Below are 14510 nucleotides of genomic sequence, written 5' to 3' on the forward strand. Positions count from 1 at the left end.
TTGATTATGGGACATGTGGAATCCAGGTAACTTCTTTTTAAATATTGAAAAACTACTCTGTATGTTTGAAGATGTTATTGACCAACTCTCACTAGATAATTTGTTGAGTTTATATTATTTTTCTTACGTTTTGAAATTAACCCAGTCTAAACAGCAGACTTGAATGTTTTTCTTCCTATTAGAGCCACATTGTCATTAAAACATACTAAAACAATAAAAAATATTAATCCAACAATACTAAGTATGGTCATTGACATTTCTGGAAGTATAGGAACATTGGAAAGATTTTAGAAACAAAGTCATTGCTACATAGGTTTAAGTTGTACTATTCTCTTAAAAAAAGCATTATTGCCCTGGCTGGTGTGGCTCAGTGGATTGAGCGCCGGCCTGCAAACCAAAGGGGAGCTGGTTCTACTCCCAGTCAGGGCACATGCGTGGGTTGTGGGCCAGGTCCCCAGTAAGGGGCACATGATAGGCAACCACACATTGATGTGTCTCTCCCTATTTTTCTCCCTCTCTCCCTCTCTATCTAAAAATAAGTAAATAAAATCTTTTTTTTAAAGCATTATCTACTACAGAATACACACACAAGTGAGGACTTCCATAGTACATGAGCATGAACTGCATGTGCATACACATGAGTGTGTGCACTCATCTGGACACATATACACACAATGCAGAGTGTTCAGACAAAGCTCTGGATGCAAAGCACCTGAACTCTTCAGCATTTCATTACAATACTGAAGTGAAACCACCTGTCTAAACACTTTGTACTACTGTAACTTTTAGACCACTGTTTATTAATAGCCACTGTGTGAGTAGTTCTTCAGCCTTTTGGGGCTGCTTTCAGAATTACAAACATACTCATAAGAAGGGAATTGAAGGTCATCAGTCTGTGTTAAGCAAGTCCTATATTTATAAAGTTGCTAGAAATGGATAACTTATTCCTCCTCTTCATGCTTGCTGGACTCAGGACCAGTCGTTATTTTCACAAAATCTTTTTTTAAAACAAGGATGACCATCTAATGTGCATCTGTGGTTCAAGCTCACCCTGTGGGTTTGTGACTCTAGTAACTGGCTGAGCACTGACACTTTGGAATCAGTCCTAACTTCTCTTACTGCCAGTCTGACTCACCTCAAGAGCAGGTGCAAAATTCAAAACAGCATCCAGACTCAGAGAAACTCTTTTGCTGCTGCAGTTCTGTCCAGGAAGGATATGAATGTGTATGATTACAAATGCATATGTTTGTTGTTGTATGTGTGTATATGTGTATTTTCACACAACAATTTAGAATAATTCTTCTTCTCTTCGTCCTCCTCCTTCTTCTTCACCTCCATTTTAAAATATTTCTTATTTGTGGCTTTGGACCAAACTTGAGTGAGGACCTATGTTGAGTTTTGGACTCTGACCTGCTTTTTAGAGACCCCTTGAAATACAAAGATTTTGTGTTTCTTTTTTTTTCCAATGGAAAGATAAGCAATGAAGATTTTACAATGGTAAGTATGTAATGTATGATAATGATAAACAAAAGATTTATGCACAGAACTATAAACAAAGCCAGAAAAAAATCAACAGTAAAAATAAAAAATACAGAAGTAATTATAAAATGAATGTAGTTATCCACATGTGAAAGTCTACCTAGGAAATGATTCAAGAATATGAGGGGAATCCCTTAAGATTTATCCAAAAACCAGGCACTGCCCTGAAATCTCACTAACAAATACATAAATTTAAAAGAAACAAATATCTTTAAAAAAATGAAACAATAATAATAATAATAATCTATAAACCACAGTGCTACATATGGTACACAGTGGGATCTCAGATGTTTGCTCCTTTCTTCATGCAAATAATTGTAAAATATACTGTTGTAATTATAGGTATAAGTATTCTGCAGGAAGAATAATGAAAGAAAATGGAAATCTGTCTGTGCATTACCCAAAAAATCAGTGGTGAGAATTTTCTAACTGCCCCGTATAAGCATTGTGTTTATTTATCAGGCACCTACTTATGTGAAGAACATGGTATTAGTTTAGGATAATATGATAGTATTAACCAGAAAGGTCACTTAACTTCCTCTACTATGACTCAATACCCATCAGAAATGTTTAAATCTTTATTTAGTTTCTTAAGTAGACTTTCCTAGTGGGACAAGATTTCTTTCAGCAACCAATAAAAATTTAAATTTACTTCACAATAATTTTGCCAAGTACTGATTAATAAATTGTTATTCTGTTTAAAAACAAATTCTGGCAAGTTTCATAATAAGGAGCATCTATCCCACAAAATCTGATCACCAGATTTGTGATATTTAAGTTGGTGGAATCAAGACACCTCCTTCTCTTCACTTTTCAAAATCCACCTCCCTAAAATCTAAGAAAACAAACAAAAAGAAATAAAAACACACTGAATATCTTTTTTAAAAATTAGCAGACATCTGTAGTCCCCACTCACAATGTGAAGACTGAGTAAATAGAGGAATAAGAAGAATGGAGGGAATAAAACATTGCGCGCAGATTTACTGTAATATTTGGCTCCTAACAACTTTGGAAAGGCTCGGAAATTGGAATTACAAAGAACAGTTTGAAGATATCATGGAAAGTATTTGAAAAGCCACATAGGGAGCAATTAGCCCCACATCCCCAGTCCCCACTCACTCTGAGTACCTTCAGTTGGCTAACTACATGCAACACACCTGCAGGTACAAGGCACAGAAGACAGCAAGGTACAACATTGGGGGAAAAATGAAATTAAGCTAAAGTTTGTTTAATGAACTGTGGATAGAGAGCCTTATTTTCCCCCCAAATTCCAGAAAGCTGTAGCAATTCTAATTCTCCCCAGGTAGATAGGTATAAGAGAGAATGTGTGGCCTACAGAAAACCCCATTAGAGGAATGCAGACATCTGGGGGTTTCATAACCCAGAAGCTGACTGGTCAGTCATGGTAAACATAGGAAGTTCAGCAGTGAAGAATGCAGCCCACACCCACAGAACTTCCTATGAACTTTTTAGGGCCTTGATCTTAATTAAAAACAAAACCAAAGAACTAAAACCTTCTAAAATTAAAGGGAGAAAAGAAACAAAGCAAATTCAGGGAGATTAAAAAAAAATACTGTAATTAATATCATCAGAGAAATAAGAAAGTATTGATCCTATGGAACAAAACAAAATGCATAAAAAGGGACGTTCATGGAAAAAGAAATAGATATTGGGGCATAAAATGATAATTGGCTGAATAAAAATTCAACAAAAATGTTGGAAGATCAAAAATACAAAGAGATAACTAACAGGAGAGAGAAAAATGAAAGAAAAAATTAAGCAAAAAGGCCCAACACCTGTCTAACAGAAGTTCCACAGAGAAAACCAAAATACTGCCTACCTCTAACAGATATAAGTTTCCAGATTGAAAACACCTACCACCAAATGCCAAAAGCTATAAATGAAGAAAGAAGGAAGGAAGGAAGGAGGAAGGAAGGAAGGAAGGAAGGAAGGAAGGAAGGAAGGAAGGAAGGAAGTGAGGGAGAGAGGGAGGGAGGGAGGGAGGGAGAGAGAGAGAGAGAGAAAGAAAGAAAGAAAGAAAGAAAGAAAGAAAGAAAGAAAGAAAGAAAGAAAGAAAGAAAGAAAGAAAGAAAGAAAGAAAGTCAGTAAGGAAGGAAGGGAGGAAGGAAGGAAGGAAGGAAGGAAGGAAGGAAGGAAGGAAGGAAGGAAGGAACCCTCCAGAGTGGGGGGAAAAAAGGGAGTACATACAAAAGGTCAGAAATAAAAATTGCTTTTGTTTTCTAAAAGCAACATAGAAAGCTAGAGGACAGTAGCACAATGTATTTCAAATTCTTCATGTGTAAAATACTCATATCTACAAAGGGGGACCCCCCAAAAATGGAATTATCTTCTGGAGTACAAGCCCCTTGTAGTACAGGCTTCCCCTGCTAGGTTAGTGTTCTAGGTACCCATCTGTGTCAGTGTACTGGCTGTGTACACTGGAACACTGATAGGTTGTGAGAGGCTGAGTTCCGCTTCAGTGAATTTTTTTGGAAGACTCTTTGAATGCATTTGCCCATTTCATGGGGCGGCGGGGTGGGGGGGGTGTGATTTACAAGCACACCTGTCCACACCACACAGAGTATTCATCAATTTTTTACCAGAAACTGTATGACCCCGGTGCCGCACACTCCCTAGTCACCGAATCTCACCCCAAGCAAATTGTTTTTTTGTTTCCTTGGATAAAAAAAGTCTTCAAAGGGAAACATTTTGGCAATGTGGAAGAGGTGAAACAAAAAAGGGCAGAAGCATAGAAGGCATCAAAACTGATGACTTCAAAAACAGTTTTGAGCAGTAGAAAAAACATCTTGATAGGTGTGTTGCATCAAATGGAAAATACTTTGAAGGTGAATGAAGTTTAAACATGTAAGAATGAATACACAAGTTTGTATAAATAAATTCCATTTTGGGGGGTCCCTCCTTGTATTCTAGTAGCCTACATCCAAACACAATATCAACATATGTGCAAATGAAATAAAGGTTTTATTTAAATTCTAGTCTTAAAAAAAATACCTTTATACTGTTTTCCTGGAAGCTAATTGTATTTCCATCCACAACAGGGGATAAACTAAGAAGAAAAAAGGTGTTGGATTGGAAAACAAACTCAAATGGAGAGATACAAATTGGAAAAAGGCAAAAAAAAAAAAAAAATTCCCAAGAAATTGCAGAGTGCCCAAATAGCATCTGTGCAAAGGCTTTCACATAGAGAAAAGCCATTCCAGGTTGGACAGAAGACCCCAGGAGGGATGTTTCCAGAGAGAATAAAGAGGAAAGAGAAATAGATACATTATCAGAAAGATTTAACTTATGGAAATTTGAATGAGGCAATATTTTGCATAGCTATTAGAAGGTGTATAATGACTTAGTCATAATTTTAAAACAAATGAAGGAACCAGAAAATAAAGTTGCAATTATTAATTCCAGGGAAAAATACGGTAAAAATGCAATATTAGTAAAGCATGCTACCTTGCTCATTAATGAACAATATTTACATTAGTCATGATAATGATAACACTGACTATGGGTTTATTCCCAAACTGTGATAGAGTTGGATAACATTTAAAGTTAGTAATCAAAATAAAGCAATATTATACAGTGTTAGAAATAAGTAGTTAAGTACGAGAGGGGCTCAGAGAGATGAGACCCTCCCCAAGGAGGACCGCCACGGCGAAGGGCTAGTGGTGAGGTGGGAGGAGGGAAGCAGCACTACTTATAAGCCTTTCAGCAACAGTTCACTTTTGAAAATGTATAATCAAAATTAAAGTGAACTTTTTAAAAGCTTATGATCCCACAAAAAAACAAACAGCTAACTAATAAAACCTGATTTCTAAACATGCAGTCAAGTTCCAGACACTGAACTTCATCAAAATGAGACGCCCCAGGAAGCACTACTGGAAAGAGCCCACCAGCTTCTCCTTCGTTTATTTGAATTGTGTTGTTATGCATTCTCTGTGTCACCGAAGGCTAGGCAGGGAATGGAAAAGAAAACGTCCTTGACCTCATGCAATTTATATCTTGTCTATAACAGATTAAATATAAAACATTAGCGCTCATTCCAGGGGGTAGAAGGAGAGAGGGGAAGAGGATAAGTAAGTTGTTCGAAGGGGAGTAAGGAAATGATGGAACAAATAAACTTATGTGCCAGACACTTTTAAGATTTAAATAATCCCTTAAAGTTGAACACATTTTAAAAATAATACAGATATATCCAAGTTTTTAGAGGAATGTTGTTTATTTAAGAATATACCATATCAATTCCATAGTAACTTCTCTGGGGAAGAAAAGGAGAACTCAAGCTGTCTCTGAAAAATTGGACATGAAGTGTGAACACTGTTCTGTCAAACACTGCGGACAATCACTCCCTAATCTTAACCCGAAACTTAATTGAATTCTCTCTGGTGAGAAGAGAGATAACAACCAAAGTAAAGTGTGCCAATATATTAAGGCTTATTTTTAAAAGCTTCTGCCAAAGTTATATTTAAAACTGCATCCTTCCTATATAAACAAGATGAACTGAAATTCACTGTGCACACTCACAAACAAGTTCTATTATCAGTGTACTTCTGCTCCCAGGCTCTCTGGCTTAGATTACCACTCATTTGTGTTCACGATAAAACAGTGATGATATGGCAAGATTGTTAATAAAAAACTTTCATTTCACCACTTGCTCATCTATTTAATAGCTGAGGAGTACTGCAGTGGGTCACTGTTCACAGGCTGAAGATATGTAGTGACCAGAACAAAACTCACATTCAAAGAAGAAACAAATGATCAACAAGTCAACAAGTAAAGTCTCCGGAAATATTCAGAGAGACTTAGCCATTATAAATAAAATACAGCATGGAGAATGAAGGTGTTTATTTAAATGGAGGAGGTCAAATAAAAGCAACCTCAGAGTAATGGATCATCCAATAATGTCACTTGGCCTAGTATCATCCCTCATACATTCCGTGACCTTGGCCAGAGAAGTTCTTTATTTTTTTTTTTCCACATGGGTATCATTTTATACTCATGGTCCAACATAGAAAGCATTTCTTGGCCTGTTCTCTGGACTTTCTCCTCTGAGAGTTTGAACTGCTGACTCTATTTCCTTTTATCTAGACCTTAGTTTTGCCACATTCTTTACCTAGACAGCGACTCAGATGACATGTGATTTAATTCTTGCAAAATCCCTTTTGGAACTGAACTTGTCTAGTGACCTGGAATTGTATTTCTGTATGGCTGCAAAGAACTGTTTTCTGAATGGCACTCTAATATTTCTCTTATTGCAGAGTGAGAGAGTGGTTTTTTTTTCCTCTGCCACTTCCTTTTGTTGGTTCAGAACACTCCCAAACTTGCCACAGGATATTCGACCCTTTCCAGAGAACAGGATGATATGACTTCAAGTTTTACTGGACTTTAATCCCCAAGGGACTTGAAGGTATTTGAAAATCTACTTTACTAGCAAACTTAATTTTATTTATTCTTGTGGGTTTTATAACATTAATGCCAGATTTAATTAAAAGTAAGGAAATCCTAAAAAATAATTCTTGCTGGTTGTCACCTTTACGTTTTTACATAATTGCTATAGCCTAAGAAATAGCTGGTTTTCTGAAACATTGGAAAACAATGAGACCTCAGCATAAATAATTTTCTACAAAAAAGATGCCAAATAAAAAGGCAACAAGGTGAACATTTAGAGCTTTATAAACTACCCACACAAACACAGCCCACCACAAGTGCCCAGGCATGGCTTAGTACAGCCCCTAGGCATGTCATCCACAAAGGGGGTTCCTAACCCCAAAGTCTTCTCTGTGGTTCCACAAGGAAAGTACTCATGATCTCATTTAGGTCTCTCTGTAGTGTCTTTGCCGCAAAGTATAATTTTTTCCCATCTGGGGTTCTTTTCAAAATGCAAGCCACCACGCACTTTCTTTTTACAAGTTGGATCCCAGGTCGAAAATGCTATCTCCTACTGTGCAGAACATCTGTTCAGAATCTTCCTATTTATTTTTTTCCCTACTTGCTTTCCCACTGGTTGTTTCCCACACCAAAATTACTTGATGAAATGGGGTTAACAACATTATTTTACATACTTTGAGGGCCCAGGTCTTTTACAGTTTACAATATCCCACAGAAAAAAGAATAGCATTCTGTACATATTATGATTCAACCATTATTTGTTGAAAAAAGAAATGGAAGGATGGCTTCCTCCTTTTTGTAAGTCCTGTAAAGGAAATTTGACAGCTGTGACCCCCCTCTTTATTAAATAAAATGTTTGGACTCCATCACCTTATACATATGCTGATTAACACGAGTGGGGTTTGAGAGTGTCTAGATTAATTAAGTCTGGTTGTCCCTAGCACTGGAAAGGGGGAAGCAAAGTGAGCAGGGAAATAGAGATATGTTGAATAAAGAGAAACTGGACTGATTTTACATCCCAAGGAAATATCAAAAAGTGCTTTAAGCAGAGTGAGAGGAAGTACAAAAATGGGAAAGCAAGGTATGGGTCTTTAAAAAAAAACACAAAAGACAAAAAACAAACCTAAACTAAACCAAAACCATCAAAATGTAGCTCAGTATGACGATGAATGGGTTATATAATCGCAGTCTAGGGAGAATGTAAAAATTGCTAAAAGAGGTATTAATCAAAAAAGAAACCTTCTTAAATAGAAAATACAATCAACATAATACTCTTGTTTGTCACATCCAAGATGCAGAGCAGTTGTGCCCTTCATAATGTATAAAGGGATGGGAGGATTCTAACAACCCTCTGGCCCACACCTAGATCTCTATTACACGCAAAGCAAGGCATTAGAGAGTTTTCCCTCTATTCAAGCTTTCCTTTACACTTCATGCATATAAAATGTGAGAATTAGATTCACTGTAACTATTATCAAGTAAACCAGATTAATACTTTACTTAATCTGTGCCTAAAAAGATCTTTAAAAATTGCTGATCTTTAAAAAATTATTAGAATATGTTTATACACTAAATGCCAGACCTGACCATGTAGTGTCAGTCAGGAATTCCAAAGGCATCCTGGGCACCTTTTCTTCATTCCTTGACAACAGACAAGCAGTACTGGAGTCCTGTATTGACATTCACACACACACACACACACACACACACACACACACACACACACACACAAAAGGAAGGGGGGAGAGAGAGAGAAAGAAAAAGAAAAAAAGCAAGCTGCACATCAAATCCCCATTCCGATGTTACAGCAGGAGATGTTACATGAATTCCCTAGGTCTCCAGGAGCTGAGCTGTAATCGTTGGCACCTACCCTGCTAGTGCCTGAGTCCCAAATGTTTAGATCTGCACCTGAAGGAATATTCATACATATCCTGAAATTACCAAAACATCTCTAATTATTCCTGCCTTGGGCTTTGATCAGTTTTCTAGAGAGGTTACCTGACAGTGTCTCCCCTCAGGCGTGGGATCTAAGTCCCTCCTTCCTCTTCCTAGATCTTCCCTGACACAAAAGGCAAGCAGAGTAAAAGAGGTTGTGAGGTCCGTTAATGAACTGGGAACATTTCTTGGCCACTGGGAGACAGAAGCCAATAGATTAATATTTTCCCATATTTTCTTTTGAATGGATGATCCCTAGATGTGTTCTTATGGATTCTCGGGTTGACCAAGTGGGAAACTCATCCTGAGCCATTTTCTTTCTCTCTATGTGTCTTTCTTCCTGTCCCTGGTTCCCGCTGCTGTGGAATCACACTCCCATATATGATACTCAAACATAAATCTCTGCCTGAAATTTTTTAGAGGAAACCAGGGTAAAACAGCCAACAATGGGGCCATTTTCAGCTTATTCTGTAAGAAGTGAAGTAGCAGGACACGAACACCGCGCCCAGCTGCTCTGCAGGGGCCAGCGCGCTCCCTTGTGGAGCTACGGGAGAGTGCAGGTGCCTGCCACCTTCCACCGACCCTAAAACCCCACACTGGGTGCAGTTGTATTATTTGCCCCCATTCTCCTCATATCCTTGCTATATTGACAATTACAGAAAAATTCCAATAAACCAATTTTTGTTTTTCCATGGCTTTTTACTACTGTTGTATAGGTCTCCAAAAAGATACACAGATGTAAATGTAGGAGGGTGTGTATGCAGGTATATTCACAGACACCTCTTGGGGTTGGTTTGTTTGAAAATAACTTTTAATTTCACCAATTAGTAAAAGTGGACTACTAAAGTAATATGAGATGGCATTACAGGGTTCATTATTAAACCCTGACACGTCTGTAAACCGCACAGTGCTGTCTCTGGTATCCTTAGCACACTTCATTTTTATCACAAAGTTACCAAATGAGATAACATATACAGGACATGGCACAGTGTGAAGCTCATGATAAGCCTTCATTAAATTTTGGTTTCCTTCCCCTACTACCACTGGAATTTATGTTTTCTTTCTCCAGCTCTGTTGAAATTAACTGAAAAATAGAACTTCCTAAATATGACAAATGTTCAGAAGTTTGCATTACATTTTTGGCAACACTATTAATGTCAGTGAGCATCTCCAGAAACCTGTATTGATGTCATTTTAATATTCAAAATGGTTCATTTGGCTACCGTAAACAGCACCAATAAGTTGGATTCTGTGGCCTTTTGCCTGGATAATGGATGTAGAACTAGGTCCTAACTAAATTTTCTTGTTCTTTTGCTCTTTCTTAAAATTCAGATCATATATCAGAAAATAAAATAATAATAATAAAACTGCTAAGGTCCCTGTCATAGTCAGTATCATCTTCAGGGACCAGGAATGCTTTTGGCTGCAAATTCCCTAGAAACTGCCTGTCACTTTCTCCTTTCCTCCAACTTGTCCCTCATCACCCAGGAACTATCTTTTTCTGCTAAAATCTGTCAAGAGCTGGAGATGAACCTTCGCTCTGGGACTTGAAGCTTTGATGGTACAGGGATGTATGTCCTCTCTGCCTTTCCCTTCCTAGAAACTAGAATTCGTTTGCACACTTCTGAATGGCCTAGTTCTATTATCATGTTCACGAGGACAAGTGTGGTATTTCAAGGTTGATTCTCTCCTATGCTTTCTGGAATGTACAAGATGATGGAGGAGTAATAGAAAATTACTTTTTCTGGTAATTTCTACTTAGGCCATCATTTTGAATCTCAGATGATATCTACTGGTTAACACCCAGCATTCCTTTACAATTAACTTTTCTGTGTGGGGAACTATGTCAAGGCTGAATGGATGCCTCCAGGAGGCTCACTGGTCTCACTCTTACCCATGAAAAGGGCAGAGGTTATCTCCTTCACTGTGCAAACCATTCTCCCATAGTGATACCAGCTTTAGTTCATTGATAAAAGAAAAGGTTTATCATTTACAATGATGTTATTTAGAATCAGTTCAGTTCTGAAGCCAAAATGTCACAGTGGAGTATGTTTCTGTTCCATAATAATGAACATTATTGCAATACATGGCTAGAATTCAGACCTCAGCATTGTGAGGATTTCCCAAAGCCATATTCTTTAGAAAGTCTTTGAAACACAAAAGAATACTGGTTTCAACAAATCAGCCAATTCTTTCCAGTGTATATGAATATTAGTTGCTTGCCATATTTATTTTTCTGATAATGTTTTAATGTCTATGATTCCCCATGAATTATATTATTTGAGAAGGAAATACACCTTATACATTTGAACATTTGTAGTTTTGAGTGTATATCACAGCCTTTTAAATGAATTATGAATTTGATGGATTTGGTTTGGTCTTAGTGACACAACTTGTAACGTTAATATAAAATGGTACAGTTTCCCAAACAGAATTTTCCAAAGATCATGTACATCCCCAAATATGACCATAACCCACATTTTGTTTAAGTTTAGGATTTCTATACCTAATAATCAGTACTTTACATATTAAATGACTTTGTGTACAAAAAAAAGCACAGATTCTCCTATATCAATTAATATTTTTCAAAATGTATCCTATGAATAAAATCATGTGTTACTGATAAAAATCATTTGCCCCCACTCCAAATCTTCTGATCAGAATCCCTAAGGATAGAAGCCAGAGATTTGCATTTTTAATAAATTCCCTAGTTGGTTCTTCAAGATCTTAAAGTATGAGAGTCACTTATCTAAAAGCTTACTCACATACGTTCAAAATTCTACCTTGGTAATAGGAAACTCTGTTTTCCATGCTGAATCTGTTGCACTGAGATACTCCACAAGAGCATCAGCACTTTTTTTTTTTTTTTTTTTTTTTTGCAGTGTAAGACTCTTCTTATTTGCTAAAGTAAATAATAGCAAAATTAAGAATGAGCTATAAATTGTGCTAAATGCTGATAACTTGAAATCTCCAAAATGGAATAAATTACTGACTATTGCACTTTAAATGGACGTTAAGAGTGCTCCAAATTACCAAATGTTTTTACCATTTTGATAAATTGGTTTTAATTTTTTATCAGACTATATTTAAGTACCCCCTATAACATGTGCCAGACAGCTCCATTAGGCATTCTGAATTGCATTTATTTTCTTTAATGTATAAACTGTATAAACTAAAGATAGTTTGTAGAACCTGATGCCGCACTCCATTTTGCTGCTTGGAAGAGTGCCCCCTGGGTTTGGGGCTGTGTTCACACTGTGAACCTTAGGAAAAAATATGAAAATGCAGGGGAGAATAAATTAGAGTGCCATTATTTTTTTTATTTGATTTTGCAAACATTACTCACAAATACAAAGAGAATAATAAAAATTTTGGTTAAAACAAAACAATTCGTTGAGCAATGAGAAGAGGTTTGTTTTACCTTATGCAGAAGGGGTGGGGGGTGTATATAATAAAGGCACTTAAGCCCTAAGAGTCTGAGAGAGCATAATTAACTCCTTGGCACTGTGAGATAGACTCTCCCTGCAAGTGGTTCATTGCCAGTAAAGGACATGCCTGGAACCACTGGCCAAGAAGAATTACAGGCATTTGCTGCTACTTTAAAATATTCATGTTTCAGCTACAACACTGCAAATTTTCAATTGACATATATGGGAAAAAAAATTAGCTTCTTTTTTTTTTTCATTACCTTCCTGGCATAAGAACCCTACATAATTAACTCTTTCATTTAACAAAACTGATAGCTTTTATTACCACTATGAATTTAGGACTCTCATGAATTTATTGTTTTTTAAAATAGTGCCCAAATGTGGAGAATGTATTTACCCACTTAGAGTTGACTGATGCAAACTTAGGCATTATGACTGACAGTGGAACACAGTGTTGAAAACCATGGCAATGGTAGATGAAACAACCCATCCAAGCACTTCCACCCATAAACTGGAAGTCAAAAATGCACAAAAACCAGTTGTCAGAATTTTGAAGGCCTTAGAGACTTTAAAAATAGCCTGCTAACAATAGTATCCTAAAAACAAAGAATGTGTTCCAATGCAAAATAAAGACAACAATATAGAAGTTATACACACCTAAGCAAAAATCATGTTTAAATTTGTTCTTGTTTCATTTCTCTCTCTATTGAAAGGGATTTCCTTCCTCTTTTGCATAAAAACTGAAATAGTTGCATAAGAGCTTGATTTAATGTACTCTTAAGACTCAGCAATAAGGAAGAAAAGAGAAAAGTTATGTAATGGCTTTTCTGTTAAGTTACTAATGTATCATTATTGATACCAGGCCAGGGGCTTTGTATATCAAGAATCAAAAAGCAAAGCTTGTTGAATGAACTCTAGATTTGAAGAGTAGGTCTGTAATTGAAAATCCAAAATTGCCTCTGAAGTAGGTATGTAAGAATAATATTCCACTGAGTTTTTTTTATAAAGCACTTTATGTTATTCTCTGAATATATACCTTTATCTCATTCTCAGGTCAATTAATTCAGACCTTTCACCCAAATGCCCCTGCAAATAAGACCCTCCCTGACACCACCAAATCTTGTCACGTAGAACAACCCAACAGCACGTGTACAACCACTTTCTCTGTATGGCTCAGAAGCCAGCACAGGGCCTTACCGGTGGCAGGTGTTTCCACATGCGGGTTGAATTGAAATTAAATATAGTCTTTCTGTGGAAATCTGCCATGTTAAATGATTATAATCTCTAAAATCCACAACAGGCTACTCATACAACAGGTTCTTTATCAGCCTGGTTAATAATATTCTATTAGATTCTTAACAAAACTCATGTTTATTATGGATGTTTTGTTACTAAGCCATACTTAATACTGTGCTCCATTGCTGTTAAAAATACTAGGCATGGCCATTTGGGAAACCCCTCATTTGTTTTCTAATTTACTTGGGTGTTACTAACTTTCAGTAACATACCACATGATTTAAATTCCAAATGTGGTATTGGTCATTTAGAGTCAAAAACTCAATAATAATGATCGACTTGACATTTTGATAAAGCGTGCCAGTTTTCAAGGCTTCACAGGGATTAGCTCCTTTGATGTTCATAATGGCCACTTATAACATACACAACTCTAACACCGTCTCTCTTTAAAGAAGAAATTAAATATTCCAACAACTATGCTGTCACTGTACATTAACGTATTTGTACAAGCTGAAAGAAAAATTTACACTTTAAAAATTATTGTACAATTTTATCTCTGAGTTTATATCTATTTTAGCTAAATTGACACTCTTTTCTTCACAAGAACTTTGTACTTCTCTCTTTTTTTTCTTAAGAGAGAGCCCATACCTTAAACTCTCAAAAATGGCAGGAGCAATTTATGTGTGCACTTCTTTACTTCATTACTTACAAATAATTGGGCTGAGTTAATTTTTGAATGCAAGCAGAATAATATAAAACTCTATTGATCATATTTTTAATAATGGTTCAAGTTTTTCTCCTGTTGAAGATTTGCAAACACTGAGAATTGAGGATGTACTTTTTAAGAGGGGTAATGAGGTATAAGTTATGTGAAAACTTTTTAATATTAGTTTTTCCCCCCAACTGGCTAACTTTAGAAATCATTTCGTAGCTTATAATCACATAACTCTTTATTTGGAAAGGAAATTACAA

This window comes from Pteronotus mesoamericanus, unplaced genomic scaffold, assembly GCF_021234165.1.
Source record: "Pteronotus mesoamericanus isolate MK-2021 breed Mesoamerican mustached bat unplaced genomic scaffold, CSHL_Meso_final contig_82, whole genome shotgun sequence".
NCBI classification, from domain to species: domain Eukaryota; kingdom Metazoa; phylum Chordata; class Mammalia; order Chiroptera; family Mormoopidae; genus Pteronotus; species Pteronotus mesoamericanus.